The 15,230-nt window shown below is 48.9% G+C and overlaps 1 long non-coding RNA gene across 2 annotated transcripts in view; it reads right to left on the bottom strand.

Moving 5' to 3' along the window:
• Positions 1-15,230, bottom strand: part of LOC135906536 (uncharacterized) — a 125,589-nt gene that overhangs the window by 42,182 nt on the left and 68,177 nt on the right. The gene's annotated exons all lie outside the window — the stretch shown is intronic.

Consider the following 15,230-nt stretch of genomic DNA (forward strand, 5'->3'; position numbering starts at 1 on the left):
GGCGCATGTTCGCCATATATCCAGAGTCCCTGACCACCATCTCGCTCACTTGCCTGAGAAAAGACCCAAGGCAGCGTTCTCCAGATCGATTGCGGCTAACCGGCACTCTTTGTCTTTGAGGCACTCACCCGCAACAAGAACGCCATCCCCTATGTGGTGCTTGAAGAAGCCTCCTGTGTACCTTGCTGTTCCAGGAATAGTGAAGAAAGCTAGCCTGCCCACCGCGGCTCTCAAGCAGACCACATTGGAACTTCTACATTTTTCATATGCTAACCGAATTCATGTTTACACGGATGGTTCCGTGTCCGAAAATTCTACGGGCGCCGTTGTTCTACCATCTCAATCGGTCGTCATCAAGTTCAAAACTTCTCACGTAACGACATCTACAGGTTCTGAACTGGCCGCTCTTCGCGCTGCTGTCGAATACATTGAAAAAGAACCGCCCAACAAATGGGCAATATTTTGTGACTCGAAAGCAGCCCTCCAGAGCTTGCGAAGCTTACGACGTGGCAATTATGAACAGCTGGTGTCACAAATCAACGAAACCTGCCATTGCGCATCTGAACGAGGACATGACATCATATTTCAGTGGCTGCCGGGACACTGTGGCATCGTTGGTAATCACCTCGCCGATGACGCTGCCCGACGTGCCCAGGCTGGCTCACCGACAGTCCTTATACCTTTATCCAGAGTCGACGCTGCAAGAGAGCTTCGCAGTCTTGCTCGTGCAATCACATTAGGTTGCTGGCATACACCACAGAACTCTAAGTGTCGTTTACACAGTCTCGACCCATCACTAAAACTTACATTACCAGCGAACCTTCCACGACGTGACGCAACACTGCTGTGTCGGCTGTGGGTAGGAGTAGCATTCACCAACTCCTACAGCTACCGCATTGGAATGGCGGATTCACCAATGTGCGCTAAGTGCAAGTGTGAAGAGACCATCAGCCACCTTCTGTGCCACTGTTCTCGCTTCGATAATCAACGTGAGACTCTCCAGTGTGCATTAAATAGACTGGATGACAGGCCATTCACGGAAGCGAAGATCTTGGGAGCCTGGCCTCACAGCTCATTGGCCCAAAAAGCAGTTAGAGCGCTTTTTCGCTACCTTAAGGCGACGGACTTGAGTGCCCGACTATAGACAACCTACACTTAAGTTCTCTCTCTTTCTCTTTCACTCCCCATTCCCCTCCCCACGCGTAGGTAGCAAACTGGACTCAGTCTAGTTAACCTCCCTGCCTTTCCGTCTTCCCTTCTCTCTCTCTCTCTAATCATCTTGCTCCCCTATTTTCTTCGCTCTAAAATCAGCAGCTCCATATTTCAAATAGCCGGAATGGCTGTTTATCGTTCCAGACGACACCTAAAATGCCTCCACCCCAACAGGCCAAGCGATGTCTTCTCCAATCTCCCGCAACCACTCAAGCAGGGAAAAAAAAAAAAAACAAAGAAAGTAAAAAGAAAAGAAAAGGGCTTGAACACAAAACGCAAGAAGAACACAAATAAGAAACAGAGCGTATTGCCCATTTTTGTGGTGTGATCCTGGAGTAGCGAGACGGGGAACGGGGACGACGGGGTATTACAGGCACGCACATACGCGCGCACAGAGACAAAATGAAAAAAAAAAAGATGAAAACTACGCATTACTTGAACCCGCGTAAACTATGCTTTTTGTTCCCGTCGTTGTGTTTGTCCTTCAGTCGCTTCCCTCACCACCGTAGCGCCGTAAAAAGAAACCCACCGAACGCCCCCGCACATGGCGGGGATTATTACATGCCCCCTCCGCTACCTCCAAAACGACGCCGCCCCACGAAGTATCCGGTTTTCTTTTGTTACGTGCTTTAACATTGCCCTTTACGTTGCTCGTTTTCTTTGTATTTCTATCTACTACCTTATTACCCTGCTAATATTCTTCTCGTCTTACTATTCCTTTTTTTCCTTTATAGCTACAGGGTGGCGGGGAAACCAAGCTCTGGTCATTTACGAAGCGTACCCGCTGTTATAACTAGGAGTGACATTTTTTCCGCCTACGGGGAGAAAATATATCACCGCGTTACAACCCCGTCCGATGCGTACACACTGTGGTATGTCAGAATATTGGGCCTTCGCTCGCGTCCAGATTTCGGTTTACTAAAACCAGGAGCTGTACGGCGGCAGAACGGAATCAACGCGGTGGGGGGGGGGGGGGGGGGGGGGGGGTGGACGAAGAACTGAAATATGCGCGGGGCAAGTGACGTTAAATCGGAACGGTGGGCACAGGGTGGCGATCCGCTTCCCTCGCTAAGCCTAACGTGGCGGCGGCTGCCGTCGGCGTCACTCTCGAGAGGTTCTCCACGGCCCGCCGACGGCTCCCCAGCACCCCTTTTTTCACTTTTTTTCGTCTCTTGTTTTTACTCTTTGCAGTTCGGCTTATTGGTTCCAAAGTAGCCGTCTGCATTACGTAACCGAGGTGTTTAGCGGTCGCTCCCACCACCAGCGTTGGCGGTTCCTGCAACATGGCGTCACACGCACGAAACAGCCTACCAAAACAAACACGAAACGAAAAATATAAGGCTATAGTGCATGGCCCACAAAGGGTGTCTGGTATTCGCCCTGCTGTAAATTGTGCGTAAAGTTCTGCAAAAAGAAAAAAAGAGGAAAAACAGAAAGAGAAAAAAAAAAGGGTGGTATAGGGGTGGCACGATCGTGTGACGTAGGACTACAATAGTCGGTTGTTGGGTATAGAGAGGATTTGTGGTTAACCCCTGTAACGGGAGCCTGTGTGTGTAACGGGAGCACTGCTTTGTCATTTCCTCGCTGTATTTCGGGTTTACGAAGGGGATTAAAACGCAAAAAGCCGTTCGCCTGCGTTACGCAGGCCGACCTCCAAATTTCGTTCCCGGTGTCCCCACAAATGCAAGAATCCGTTCGTGCGTGGGAGGGTGTGGGCGGTGCTCGGGGCGGATGTTCACCATTTTTTCGTCGGTGCTTGTAAGCGCGAGCAGCCGAAATAATCCGGCTTTTGAGATTCAAATTCTGTACACGTCGGATTGTATTTGGTGGTATCCACAGCTCACCGAGTTGTGGTTGTGGATCTTTGGGGGTGTAACACAACCCCGCGCGGGTTGGGTTAGGTAACAAGCAGAAAACGTAGGATGAAAGCACGGCAAGAAAAAAAAAAAGAAAGTTGAAGGGAAAGGATGGAATGACATTGGCAACTGCTGGTGCCGGAAATCAGCTGCGTGGGCAACGAAGCAGGGACAGCGGCGGCGTCCTGACAAGAATAAGGAAGATTAACGTTAACAGGAGTGCGTGTTAATATTGTTCTGCGAGAGCAGCAATATGAAACCGCATTATACGCATCCTTATCACACCTAATACGATGGGTAACGACACGATTATTTAGTGTACACGTCTCCTTTTACCAGCCGCCAAAAATAAGCGCCATATAGAGGGCTCCCAAGTGCCTAGGAAAATTGCGTGTTCTATATTTCAGTACTCCTGACATGAATATTGGAGACGTCGCGGCAGTCGTCAGCTGGCTTCAACACGAAGAGAAAAAAAAATAAACGTCAAATTCTTTATGGCACACGCGTCTTTCACCTAATCATGATTATACCGCGTTGTATCGTGCAAGTGTCTAACATGCAAAGAGGAAGACTGCCATTAAAATTCTACAGCCCTTCCGGCTCGCCAAGCAACAATCAAGATTCGCACCCGAACGGACATTTTACTGCCAACTGAACACAAGTCAGCCATAAATAACTCGACGAGAAAAGCAAAAAAAAAAAAAAATCGGTACAAGAGCTCATAAGCACAGAAGGGACGAAGGTTCGCGCGTACTTCTTAGCTATTCCCTGACGCGTCGGAGCTGTCACAGTTTGACGGCGCAAGTAGCATTCGAAACAAAACCAAACGTACTGAACATCGTTTTAATTCCGTTCTCCTTTGGCATTTACATTGCGCGCGAGTGGAGTAACTCATTTAGATTTACGGCATGCAAAAACGAACTCCATTCGACTGGTCAGGCATGACGTTCACGCAGATTGCTTCAGCTGGCCCGGCCTCCGCGCTACCAAGACTTCTAAATTGGGAGTTCTTTTTTTTTCTTTTCTTTAAAGTGCAGAACGCGTTAACGTTCCAGCTACATAAATCAGCAACCGAAAAACTGCCGTCCGCTTCGTCTAAAGCTGTCAGCTTTACCCTCGCACGACGCCAGACCCACGATGCGCGATCAATATTTCTAAGGATTTTGTGGTTGTAGTTGGTGACCATTACAAACATATGCAATATGTATATGAAATACGCGCTGCATTCGAATTGTCTCTGGCATTTACTATGCCGAAGGAGCCTTATTCGATCAATTTGAAAAAGGAGATTCGTCCCCAGATAGATGCTAAGAACATCTAGAATTGCTGCACAGGTCAAGGTCACTGTAAATATCTGCCTGAATAAAACGCCTTGAATGCTTCGCGTAATCCATTACCACGCATTGGATCGTTCAAAAGAGAAAAAGATATCAGACACCAACGCTCCTTGGGTAACAGTGGCAATGCTTCTGTTGAAGGTGTAACTTTTTCTTTAATAGCGTTGAAGAAACTGGTAATTAACGAGCACGTCCCAAGACGGCATTTCCCTTTTATTTATCTGATATGTAATAGCCTTACTTAATACCCCCTCGAGGGGTCTTTAAGGACAATAAACTGAACTTAACTGATTTAGCACCGAAAAGCAGCCCTCGCAAATATGCGGCTAACACGTTGATGCCTGTCCCGGCCGGATAAGCACGCTCGCTTAGGTAGCGTTAGTTTTGTACACATTGAACAAACGTACAACTTCGAGCTCGAGTGCGGATTTTCAATCAAAGAAATTTTCACTGAGCCGCGAAACTGGAGCGATGGGAGCACGTCTGTGCAAGCTATGACAATTTCTCGTTCTCAACAATTACCTCCTAGCAGATGCCACTTTGCTGTCGATGCGTTATGAGTTACATGCCCTTTCTAAATTCGAATCCTTCGCTGCCATCGATCAAGTGACAGGCCCGGAAAAGACAACTCGCGGTACTTTGGCGCGGCGAGCTACTTGTGGAAACGCCCGTGTATTCCGAGAGCGTCGGTCGAAAGAAAAACGGAATCGAGAGAGTCGGACGTGAATCATTCACCCTGCTGTCCCACACGAACAAAGTGAGGCTCACTAAATCTTCCCGCGGGAAATAGACAAATGTAAAAGACGAGAGTTCGACCGAAAAAAAAAAGAAAGAACACAAACCGCAAGGCGTCAAGCCTGAGCAGTTCGCGCAACAAGGCGAAGCGCGAAACAGGAAATGCTTAGTGCGGGCTCAGAATGGAAAGGCGCGTGGTAAAAAACTCAAAAAATAAATAAAAAAAGAAGAAAAGACGAGAGAGAGAGAGAGAGAGAGAGAGAGAGAGAGAAATGCCTAAACGCACACACGAGGGTCGACCGGAGTCGAATACACGCGCACACACACACACACACACACACACACACACACACACACACACACACACACCACCAGTGGTATACGCAAGGCACTCCAACAAACACTCAACCGAAATGTAAATACAATAAACAAGAAACACTCAAAACCCAAACAGGCCAACAACTCGCGCGGGAGCCTATATTCCGGCACACTCACGGCGGCGATGCAAAATCGACTGGCGACGTCACCGCGCGAGACGAAGCCGAAGCCGACGGGCGCCGGTCCGGTCTTCCTCGGCGAGATTTACGGCGCATTGTGACGGGCTTATTTATTGCGCCCTCCTCCCGCCCGTTATTGTTATTAGCATTATCGCTTTTTTTTTCTATCACTATTATTCTTAGTTTTCGCTTCGCGACTAGCGCGACTGTCTGCCGCCGCTTCAGCTACTGACGCCGCAGGCGCTTCTCTGCGGTAAAAGCAAAGAGAACGAGGCGTCGCTCTACCGACGCCGTCGGTGCGCCGGTCGACAATGGACGATTGTTGTCTGGTCTCTACCATCTCCAACCGTTGTGTTTCTGAGTACTTCCCTGCAAACATCCTCCCCCTTAAATTCAATAACCGTTCTCTCTTCTTAAGTCCCCCACCCCCTCCCCTTCACACACACACACAAGAAATAAGTCGCTTGTTTCTTCGTCTCACTAACCTATCGCTAGAATTTCGCGACACTTTAACACCTCTCGTGGCATACGGAACGACACGAATTCTGTTTCCCCTCCACTACAATCTCTCCCCCCCCCCCATACACACGCAGAAGACCGAGTGGACATTACAAAAGCAAAGCAAGCGAAGAGAAACCGAAATTTATGAGACGCATTAAGCGGGAAGTTGTTCTCGGGGTCCGCACCTATAGACGACGGACATGTCGCGTCGGCGCCTACAGCGGAAATTACGATCCCTCCCCCCCCCCCTCCCCCCTCGCCGCGAATGAAATGCGAAGTTCCTGCTGCCGCGGTTATAAAGATGTCGTCAGCTGTTGAATGCATTCGCGGCTGAGAAGAATTACGCGCTATTGGTCCGAGGCGCCCGAGGAAAGGCTCGATTTGAATTGTGACTCAGCGCTGCGGAGATGAGTCGCGTGGCATTTGACAGCGATAGGCGTAGCGCGAATGGCACGGAGAGAAGACGGCGGCATCGATTTAGCCACCGCCTTGGATATAAGCGAGACGGAAGTGTGCTGCGGTCGCGTGCAATTCAAACTTTTTGGTCTAGGCCTGCAGTTTCTGAAGTTCCATGTGGACTCTATAGAAAAGAAAGAAAAAGGAATGGGTTCGGAGGAGGGCCACATGGTCATTCTCGACAAGGGCCGACTGGTGTTTGCTCCTTTATTTTCTTATTTATTTATTTTTGGCGGGCTGCACACCCGGAAGCTTTAATTCATCATCACATGACATAAGCGGCCGTTATCGCGTGCTAGTACGTAGCACCACGAGTCAGAACTTGGTCACGAAGTTTGTTGATCGGGATGTGTTACATGGCGGTCGTACGATAGATAGACATGGACACCCGGCAACTTTGGCCCGTTGACTTTAGCGAAGCAAAATATCCAAGCTAATCTACCTGCGTATTTCAGCATTATACGTACGTATCCTCTATGTTTATCGATTGATTCCGTTTACTCCACGTTTTCGCATACATCTACAGAGGTAAAGCATTTATTGTCAGTATGTACAGCCAGCTGACTTATGAGCTTACATCTCTTGTATACAGATTTATACAGAATTAAACAAAGAAATGAAAAAGAAGGAAAAAGAAGACAGTTCGGTTGACAGAACACACCACACTCGTGACAAAATGCACAGCACGGCAGCTAGGATAAACACTGAACAGAAGAGCTCTCTCTGCCTTGCAAGTGCTTCGATACATTCGGATAACGAAGGTTCCGTAAGCACAGTCTAAGAGAAAATAATGCGATAAAGATTGCAGGGGCATTAACAACCGCCACGTCTGCAGGGCAGACATTAGCCCCTGCAAGTCAACAACGCATCCGGTTCATTAAAGGAAACCTACCAACTGATCAAAAGAAAATCATGCATCGCTTACGTCCGTTCGATATTCTTTACGTCACACACCACCTAGCTCGCCTATGCTTTCTTTTTTTCTCTGTAATACATTCGGTGGTTTATGCGTCATAACAGACCACTATAGCCACCGTTTACCTGTAGCCAACAACTATTACCTATAGGCAATATAGACAGTGCACAACAACCTGACCATCCTCCCACTTTGCTGTTCGTTGCTAGAAAGGGACAGTTATATGCTTGCTGCTGTTCCAACCTAGTGCTTGTGCGAGTGCTCATTATATTTTGACCGTGGACAGTATACGGATTATAGTGCTTCCAATGGAACAACAACAACAACAAAAAAGTAAAGCCAGAGAGAGGAAGCTAGGATCGGAAAGGCATGGATGCGATCACAATACGCGTCCTGTTTGCTACCCCACAAACCGGGGGTAAAGGGAGGCGCGAAAAGAAAAAGCAAAAGATGGAGATAGTGAACCCTGCGTACACGCGGGAGTATACACAAGAGAAATATAAATGGTCACTCAGGCCTGTGCCCTTCAAGAACTGTGCAAGTGCGCGAGTACCCTTATTTGTACCCTTAAAATCCAAAAGTACCCTTTAAGTACCCTTAAAAATCCAAAAGGACAAATCCGTAAAAAGGCAAAGCCACCCCCACAAGGTGCCCACGGACAAAATACATAGATTCTGAATTCATCTTTTTCCTACTGCAAGCGTTGACTGTATACGCGCGGCCTAGTCTAGCTCGACCAGCGACGGGCGAGGACGGAAGCCAGGCGGGACACGCCGGGCACTTCTTGGATTCGCCTCCTGCATCGAACGCGCCCTTAAGTGCGTCTCGATGGAGAGAAAGAGAGAGGGGAGAAGGTAACGCGCTCCGCGCCTCCTCTCCCCCTCCCCTTTCCCGCGCTCCGTGCAGCCTGGCTAATAGGCTTAATGCCGGAGCGCGCGGCCACTCAGGCCGAATCGGAGGGACAATTAGCACTGATCGCATGTAGAACGCGGGTTAGGGATGGGAGGGTCCGCTTAGAGAGCGCGAATGGTCAGCGGAGCGCGAGGAGGAAGGAGAGAGGAGGAAGGAGAGAGGAGGAAGAGGAGAGCTGGGCAGACGATGGCGTAAGAGGCGAAGACGAATGAAAGAACGTGAAAAAAAAAAGAAAAGGAGAGAAAGAAGGTGCGTTCAGAGGGACGAGACTAGGGAGAGGGCAGAAATGACTCCACGAAATTCTTCTTGGCCTCCTGCAAATGATTCCATTTGCGACCGGAACGCGAGACGAGAAGCCGAGATCGAAGTACGACGGCGGCAGCAGCGGCGGCGACAGAAGCGGCAACAGAAACGTAGTGGGCGGACGTGGGGGTAAGCGAAATGTAGCGAAAATGACGCCGCTTCGGCCGGCCTTATCTCGCAGGAGAAGCGAGGAGGCGCCGGTGATAGAGGGCGGGCCGTTTGCGCACTTATCGCTGATCAGTGGAAGTAGATAATTGCTGGTTATCCGAAGAAGAAGAAGAAGAAAAAGGAAAACTGGGAGGCGGCTTAAGGAGTCGGCAACACAGACGAGTCGCCGGTAGCCGTCGGCAGCGGACATATGCTTAGAGGGGAATCGGAGCAAACGATAAACTACCGCGTGATTTCTCCTGAACTAATGTATTGCGTGTGTGGTTGCAGGGTGAAGACGAAGCTGTTGGGCGAACTTCCTTAACGAGGGCCTCGGGCGGAACAACTGACGAGGCTCGTCTGAGTGGGATCACTGGCTAATCTGAAGAGCTAGAAATTGCCATCTACAAAAATCTGCCACGTTGCACACTGAGCCTCGTTCATTTCGAAAACAATATTAAACAAGTCAAGAAAGAATAAATGCCAGAGAGAAAGAACTTAACAGCAAAATACATTCAAACAGCAGGTTATCCAGCCTTGGTTCACGTTACCATTACCGGCGAGCGATCTACACGCAAGGTGGCGCTGGCAAGCAACATTTGTCACTGCCGTTTGAACACGGTGTTACACGACAGGCGAGTAAAGAGAACAAAGGCGCCGCTTCTGCTTAAAGTGACGCAGGTTCCCAGTTAAACCGTCAGCTGCTGCTGCCGGAGCAGCGATACCGAAGGCAGCAACGCGGCCGCTTCACTTTTCTGCATTTTTATCTTCTTTCCGATCCCGGCTAGACGAACGCGGGAGTCATGGACGTCCTAAAGCGTCCGACATCTGTGGCCATTCCAATCGTTGCCAAATGAATCGGAAGCCCCTCCGGACATGCACAGTGACGTCGTCGTGTCCGGCACAATGAGCGCAAAGAGCGCGCGCGCACATTTTATCGCGTCACAAATAAATCAGTCGCCGCGCTGCTGCGACGCTGCCCACTGTCCAGTCCGCTGGCGAGGACCTCTTGTCGGGACCACCGAACGGAGCACACAAATCACACTTGCAAGCCCCCCCCCCCCCCTTCCCTCCTACCTCTCCCTGCGCTCTTCCGCATCACGCGACCCCGGCGACAACCCCTCCTCTCCCCTCTCCCCTAATACTCGCCGCTGTCAAATTCTGTGTCCGAGTCCGGTGCTGGTCAGTCAACTGCTCCAAACTCGCCCTAACACGCGCCCGTGCGCGTGCCTTACGTTCGAATCCAGTGGCGACCACACGCGTCGTTCATCAGGCTTCTCCTAAGCGCTGGCCACCTAATCTCTCGACATCAGTAACATTTTCTTTTTCTCCCGTTTAGCTTAGTTCTTTCTCTCTCTCTCTCTCTTTTTTTTTCGTGCCTCGTCAATATGAATGTCCTGCTCCCATTAACCCTCCCGGCATTTTTAGAATGCCCCGTCAGATTTCCCTTTACTTTTGTTTTTCCGTCGCGCGTTCAAAGTCGTTTCTCCCGGTTTGAGTTATACCCTCTGAAAATGGAGACGTATATGTGCCTCATTTCCCCTCCTCGCGCCGCTCCTTCACTGTGTGCCTATCTCGCCCCTCATTCGGCGTGGTCATCTCGTGTCCACTTTCATCAAAGCGGCGTCTATTATTGTTTTTTTTTTCATTGACTTTTCGCTGTTACATTCGGGGTCGCACTTGTCTCGTTCAAGCGTTCGCCATTCCTCGACGGGGCCCATTTTTTACGTGATTCAACGCGCGGTCCGCTCCCGTTTCCTCGAATCGAGCTGACTAACTCCTCTCAAATCCCGCTGCGTCATGCACTGTGGCCGCCGCTGACCACTGTCCACCGACAACTGCGGGGTGAAGCGAAGAGAGCTACATTTCTGTTCACCACGAACAACGTAGGCTTTAGTTATGATGAAAATAATTGGCAAGTTCTTCATCTGACTTGCCTTTAGCCACCCGACACGCCGATAGTAATAAGAAGGCAGCCTTTGTTCCAAGCTTACGGGTCACGTTACACGTGATCTTACACGTGACGTCACATCAAGCAGCACGTTAAACTGCGACAGCACGCACGCATCGCACCGGCGAAAGCTGTCAAGTTCGAGCCCGAGACTTGCCTACTTGAGTTTGCATAACAAGAGATGGAGATCCAAACGCGCCAGCTCTTCCGACACCATTATGCGCACATATTACACCGAGAATTCACAGCTTATTTAACCGCACTTACAACTGACTCCTGGTATTTTACAGATAACGTTACGTAGCGAAGTATTAGGCAGTTAAGCAGTATTGAGTAACGATTCCGCAAAATATTTCAGAGCAAACTTATTACAAATTATAGCGAGGGAAACGCAGCGCATAATATTTTAGCAGTAAACCGTGCTTTTGCTCTTGGTGAATCGCACCTTAGATATTGAACAGCGGCAGCATTGCACTTTCCAGCGTCAGTTGCAGCTTACGTCCTTTTCTAGTTGACGCTACCTGAAACCAGTGCTGTAAAGAAAACAACCTGGTGAAATTGGTGAGTAGGAAAAGCAGTTCGAGACGATGTTTGAGACAACACAAGCTATAAGTACCAAAACGCGTAATCTACCATTCCGGAAATTTCCTACCGATAAAACCGTGTTACTTCCCATTTTTTTTTGCGATCATTATTTGTGGCGTCTTAGGTTCCTCTTACAGTAAACGTGCCCCCAAGTCACTAGATACGCCAGAACGGCCGATAAATTTGCAGTCGTCAAAGAAGAGAAATTGAAGGTATAACAGAGTAAATCTTATCCGGGCTAGACGGCGGTTTCTTTCATCGCGATTAATCTATTCGCGTCTCAAGTAACCAAGTCAACAAAGCTCGAGTTCCATTTTGCCAGACAGCGAGGTTACTCCAAATGGATGGAAACAACTTTATTCAAGGTTACTCCAAACACACTTGCTTAGACATTTAACCCACACGATGGCAAAAAAGAAAAGAAAAAAAAAACCCCTGGAAATTGAGCGCCACCGCAAGCGCAGTGAAACGAGAACAGTCGCGATAATAACTGAAAAAAAAGGAGAAAAAAAAGAGGGATCACTTAGGGATACATCGCGTCCGCAACGCCCGGCATGGGTAGCGTATATGTATTACGACCGGACGCCGGGCCCGGCCATAAATTACCGTCGGACACGCAATATTCGTCTAAAATTTCGGTACCACGGCGATTGTCGAGCCGCCACTGCGGAGATTTATGCGACCGGGGGTGTGGGATAACAACAGACGCGCCCGGCCGAAATAAAAGGAAGACAGATAAGGCATAAGGTGTTCAAACCAATCGGAAACACGGTGGATCGTATTCGTGCGAAGTAGGGCCAGTGCGTAGAGATAAATCATCGGCAAACTTTGAAAATAGATAATAACGATATAGAGGTTCGTGCTGGGTTATTATTATGGCTCGCCCCGGAGAGCACGGCCCGTATCTGCTGACTTAATTTTTTATCTTCGCATCTGCTTTGACTTTACGCGTTTTTTTTTTTCCCTGTGATCCCATTTTTCCCGAGTCGCACATGATGACAGGGCAATAAATTAGACTTAGCGAACGTGGAGGCAGAAAAATTATGTTTCGCTGTGAAAAAGCAAATAATCTTAGCCGCGGGAGCGGTTTGGCAAACACAGCGGCCCCATTAAACAATTCGCGTTTTTGCATTCCGCCCTGAAAAACCACGCCCAAAATGTAGGTAATGAAAGCGCCTCGATGACACAGGAAGGTAGCTTCTCCACGCTATGGGTGTCTCTGCGGCAAAGCAAGCTTTTCGTTACCGGCTCACTTTTGCGAAAGCCTTAGCTCGCAGGCGTCCTCTCTTCCCAGATAGTCTCTCTCTGCTTCTCTCATATATATATATATATATATATATATATATATATATATATATATATATATATATATATATATATCAAAGTGGCGTCTCCACTGTGCAGGCTCTCTGGATGCCCGCATGGCAGGCCTATTTGTATGTGTACAGTGCTGGATGACTGCTCATACTCGCGTCAAGAATTTTTTTCTGTGGGAGACCGGGGAACAGATTGTCGCAGGTGCTGGTTACAAAAAGCTGCTGCATAAACGCTATCAAGTACCCTTTGATTACTTGTGCCTCCTAACCGAGAAATGTGGCGATACTTTCTGAAAAAAAAATGCATAGCTATTATGCATGACAGTTAAGCATGAAAGAATGCTCGTACATAAATAGACAGCAAGCAAGGGAAAAGATGTAGGCTTGGACCAAAGGGAAACTATGGCGCAGCAGCTACTTTAGTTGCGAGAATAGGTCTAAAGACAACCAACCGTCTGCCTAGGTAATCAACGCCAAAACAGACTGCAACGTTAAGGACATTAAAGTGGGGAAGCGAAGGACGTAACAAAGATAGCTGGTCTGCCTTAGAAAAAAAAAGCTTCTGCGCAAAAATAACGAAGCGTATAGCACGTGCCAATCACGTATTGCGTGATACTGAGCCGTATTTTGATTCTAAAGTATATCGCTTCGGTTCAAATTGCAAATCTCCATGCTGCATATACCGAACAAACACCAAGCAGCACCGAACATGCGGAGCTACGTGAGATCAGCGACGCTAACGTCAGCAAATCATACCAACTGTCTTATGCGCCCTGCCCAACTTCTGGCTCAGCTACCAGGAAGACAAGAGCGAGCGTTCGCTGGCGTAAAGATTGAAACGACCACTAGCATTGTGCACAGCTCGGAAACGCCTGTACCAATTCACCAAGTAACCAGTAAAAAAGCAACTCAGCCGCGACCTGTCATAAGGCTGATGAAAAGCCTGGGAACGATGTCGGCTGTTCATCCCCGTCGGTTCCAGGAAAAAAAAAAGTTTCGCACGACACTCTGAACTCACGATGGCACTGTCCTCTACCCATGTACGTCTGAGTGCTGATTCAAACAAATAAGAGCAGCGCTCGGTAACAATTAAATCAACCTCTACTGGAGGAAGTGTCGTCGGCAAGACAAACGCACAGAACTCGGCAGTACAAGACACGTTGAATGCGTTACCGAAGAGAAAAAAATAATAGCGTGCGTTGTCATCGTTTCGCGATGACAGCTACTATAGACGGGACGAGCTGACAACGGCAGGATTCGATGAGCGAAGCACGAAAGGGAAGGAGCCCCATTCGATCCCGACTTTGCTCACGAAGGGTGCAGTGGGCAACGATAATACACCGCACCAGTTTCTATGCTTCACGAGTGTTTATCTACACTATGCTTCACTGCGCTACACTTTGTCGTTATATGCTTTGCCAGCATTTATCTACACCAGTAGATAAGTGTTTCTTGTAACGGGCTTCGATTTTCACAGTACTCGATAAATGGCGCATAGGTGCAGCGATTGCTGGCAGTTCGCGCAAGACTGGGTGCGCCTGCGGCTATTAACAGTCATCTTCCACTCCGCAACTATGCAGAGAGAGAGCGACGGAGAAAGAGAAAAAAATGTATACATTTCTAAATGGACGCTGGAGACGTTTGCGTAGCCATACGGCTAGCCTGCTACTCCAGATTCATACATAGTACGCACACAAACACAAGATACGCAAGCAGAAAATAACAAGTTACCGAAGTTTAGGTCTAGGCCAGCAGAGGTGACGTAATTAAACAAAATTTACGGTAAATGGGCTCATTCAGTACGGCACAAAGAACATTTTGGTGCGCCTTCTAAAATTATTCGTTCATGCTTCAAAATAGGCTGCGCATCGTAAAAACGCACAGCCAACCCATGTTGCCCTTTGCGCGAAAAGTTTTAAGGAAAACCCGATTTATTTTCTTGACACATTTTCGTTTGACGTCAGCGCTTTTGGCGCTTAAGTTCAAATTAGCTTGTCTCTCCTAGTTTGAGAAACATTGGAAGTCGCATGGAGAAACACGCATTCTCCGCCGGTACCTCTTGAGGCATGGAAGAAACAGAGAAGGAACATAATTAACGAGGAAGGCAGACCATTTGGAGGAGGAGGTGGGGGGGTTGTTTCGTCATCGCCCTCGGCGGCAGCCACACGCGTTCGACAAGGCGCGGCGGGGATTTCTCTGATAGGGCAACTGGAGCGAAGAGAGCAAAGGCAAGGGGAGGAGGAAGAGGATGGGGGAGAGGGTCTCAAGGCAGCGAGCGTGGCACGCGCAGCGCAGAAGACCCCGAGAGAGATCGTAAAGCGTCGAGGACATCGTCGTAAACGTCACCCGGGGTGCCAGACGCCGGGCCACGCGGTACGACGAGGGCGTTGATCGGGGCTTCGGGGCCAACGACGGCGACTGCACGCAGAGAAGTGCGGGAACGGTTTCCTTCCCCCCTCCCCCTCCCCAACCTCTCCCACCCCACCCCCTTTACTTCTTCGAGCCT

This window comes from Dermacentor albipictus, chromosome 9 (genome assembly GCF_038994185.2).
Source record: "Dermacentor albipictus isolate Rhodes 1998 colony chromosome 9, USDA_Dalb.pri_finalv2, whole genome shotgun sequence".
NCBI classification, from domain to species: domain Eukaryota; kingdom Metazoa; phylum Arthropoda; class Arachnida; order Ixodida; family Ixodidae; genus Dermacentor; species Dermacentor albipictus.